The sequence below is a fragment of the Mirounga angustirostris genome, unplaced genomic scaffold (assembly GCF_029215605.1).
Source record: "Mirounga angustirostris isolate CCGP_5_RB_7025 unplaced genomic scaffold, mMirAng1.0.hap1 SCAF_3, whole genome shotgun sequence".
Lineage (NCBI taxonomy): Eukaryota > Metazoa > Chordata > Mammalia > Carnivora > Phocidae > Mirounga > Mirounga angustirostris.
Genome location: NW_026991711.1, coordinates 139856566 through 139859705, shown reverse-complemented (window position 1 = coordinate 139859705; position 3140 = coordinate 139856566).

Below are 3140 nucleotides of genomic sequence, written 5' to 3'. Positions count from 1 at the left end.
CGACTGAGCCACCCAGGCGCCCCTGCTCCATAACTTTTAACCAACTTTTTACTCCTTTTGCCTATATTGCTAATTTTTAGAAATTTATTTGTTTAAACTGTGTCTTACTCCAAACACTACCTGAAGTGGCAGGTTCTAAAGTTAAACCTCCACTGCTTTTGTCCAGGTAGGTCCCTACACAGGAGGAGCCTTCTCTAGGGCTATTGCTTGGAGAATTAGAAGTTCAAAGTCAAACCCAGTTAATGAAGGTACTCACCTATGACACAATATTTACTGGGTACCTCTTACATGCCAAGCACTTGTTTAAAAAGGGGGCAGGGGGACACCACTGTTCCTTCCCTCAATACACTCACAGTGCACTGTGGGGAAGGAAAACAGATCAGTAAAGAAACAGTGGTGATGCAGAGGGATGGAGACAAGCACAGGGAGCCGGGAACATAGCCAACCTAGATTTGGAGGAAGAAGGGGATTTATGGGGGGCTCACTTGGTTGCACCTTGAAGAAGGTGTCTCCAGGCACACAGAGGAACCTGTATAAAGCCCCCAGGGCACCTGAAGGATACAGGGCAGGCAGATCATGAAGGCCCTTGTGTAACATGCTGAACAGGGGCATTTGATCTCGAAGGATACAGAGAACCGTGCAAAAGATATCTAGAATCTGCCCACTTCTCACTGTCTGTTCTAAGCCTGGACCATTGCAGTGGTCTCCTAATTGGTTCTGCTTCCACCTGTGCTCCGCTAAAATCTCCTCAACACATCACCCAGAGTGACCTTGCTAGCGGTAATTCAGATCATATCACTCCTCTGCTCACAACCTTCCCCCAGCTGCCCAGACCACTCAGAGTAAAAACCAAAGTAGCCTAGTGGCCCAAAGACCCTCAGTGATGTCACACGAACACCATGCTGTTACTCCAGGCCCCCATCTCACTGGGCGACCCTATTCTACCCTCCTTGCTGTTTCCTACTTCTTTCCTTCCCAGTGTTTCCTCACCTAGAATGCTCTTCTGCATATCCATGGCCTGCCATCCTCACTTCATTCAAATCTCTGCTCAGATTTTTTTTTATCAGTGAGGGCTTCCCCAACCAGACTGTGTATAAAAGAGCAAACTCCCTTTCTCCTGCCCCTCGTTCTTCCTACCTCCCTTACTGTGCTGATTGTTCTCCCTAGCATTTATCACTCTCAGGCATATATATTTTTGTCTTTATTTTATATTCACACATATATATTAACTTCCTTATGTTGTGTAGTGTCTCCTCCTGCCCCCACTAGAACGTGAGCTTTGTGAGGCAGAAACTTTGCTCTGGTCTCTGTTTATCTTCATTGCCTAGGTCAAAGTAGCATCTCATAAGGATGTGTTAGACAGCTGAATGAATGATTTGGACAGTTTTAAACAGGAGAGTAACAGGGTCAGATTAATGTTCAGATGGCAGCACAGTTGAGAACAGATTAAAGAAAAATAAGACCAAGGAGGCCAGGCAGGGTGAGGACGTGAGCTGATGATGGAACGGAGGGGGAGGGAGGAGAGACAGGGGTGAGAGGTGTTGGGAGCTGAATTCTGCAAGTCTTGGGGCTGATTGACAGAGGGGAGTGAGTGGTGGAGTCAGGAGGACCCTTAGCTTGTGGGAGGGTAGCAGAGGGATGTCCTTCATTGAGATCAGGGGACAGAAGGACAGGAAGAAGGGCACAGAGGGAGGGGAAGGGTTGGAGAAATTCCCACCTGATGGCTTCTACTTGCCATGTGAAGTAAAAGATAACCACCACAAAATGTTTGCTGAGAATGAGGGGAGAGATCATGGTTAGGGAAAATCTGCTGTGAGGGCTGTAAGAGAAAGCTCAGAGGGGATGTGTGAGAGACAGACATCAAAGGCAGCCTTGAGTAAGGAAAGAAGTCACATTGGAGCATGAAAGGGTTGTGAATCAGGGTGTGAATCCAGGCCTGCACTTACCAGCTCACCTTATGAAAGCGATTAACCTCTTTGAGGTTCAGTTTGCTCATTAGGAAAAGGGATGAGTAGGTTCCATTATGCCCAGCTATGGTGCACCTTCAGTAAGATTAATGTGACCGCAAAGTGTCACATAGCCAGGGCCTGGTGGATCCATATTTTGTGGGGACTGGAATTCTTACAGTTGGGAAAACACTCTTTAAAGACTAGAATACCAGTGGGGCGCCTGGGTGGCTCAGTTGGTTGTGTCTGCCTTCGGCTCAGGTCATGATCCCAGGGCTCTGGGATCGAGTCCTGCATCGGGCTCCCTGCTCAGTGGGAAGCCTGCTTCTCCCTGTCCCCTGCCTCTCCCCCAACTCTTGCTCTCTCTCTCTCTGTCAAATGAATAAATAAAATCTTTAAATTAATAATAATAGTAAAGACTAGAATACCAGTGTCCTGTGTATCTATCCGGAATTTGCCTACGTAAATACAAACATATATGTCTCCTTCTCTTTCTTAGAAACAGCAAACCATGTATGTTTGTTCTGCTGCTTGCATTTTTCACTTAACACTCAAACATGGAGATTGTTCCATGTAGTACCTTTAAGAACTACCATGCTCTTGGGGCACTTGAGGGGCTCTGTTGGTTAAGCGACCGAATCTTGATTTCAGCTCAGGTCAGGGTTATGAGATCGAGCCCCAAGTCAGGCTCCATGATCAGCTCGGAGTCTGCTTGGGAATCTCTCTCTCTCCCTCTACCCCTCCCCCTGTTTGCACTCTCTAAATAAATAAATAAATAAATAAATAAATAAATAAAATCTTAAAAAAAAAAGAACTATCATGTTCTTTTTCATGGCTGTATGCAATCCTGTAGTATACATGTGTCATACTTTATTTGGCAAACAAAGGACCATGTCTTTCCCTGCCCACTTCCCCGCACAATGTAAGGAATCAGTGAACATTCAATGCTTGCTTACAAATTAATCACATTCAAAACAAAAATGAATTTGTACATAGAATGAGAAAAGAAATCACAAATTACATATTTTTAACCTGCCAAAGGCCACATGCATCATAAAATCCAGAAAAATAACACAATATTTTTATTAATTAGTTGCCTGGAATGCCTCTATAATGTTTTTCCTATATTATTTGGCCGCAGTCTTGATCACTTCTTCATATGATAATGATTTTATAATTTTTATAGAAAGGATA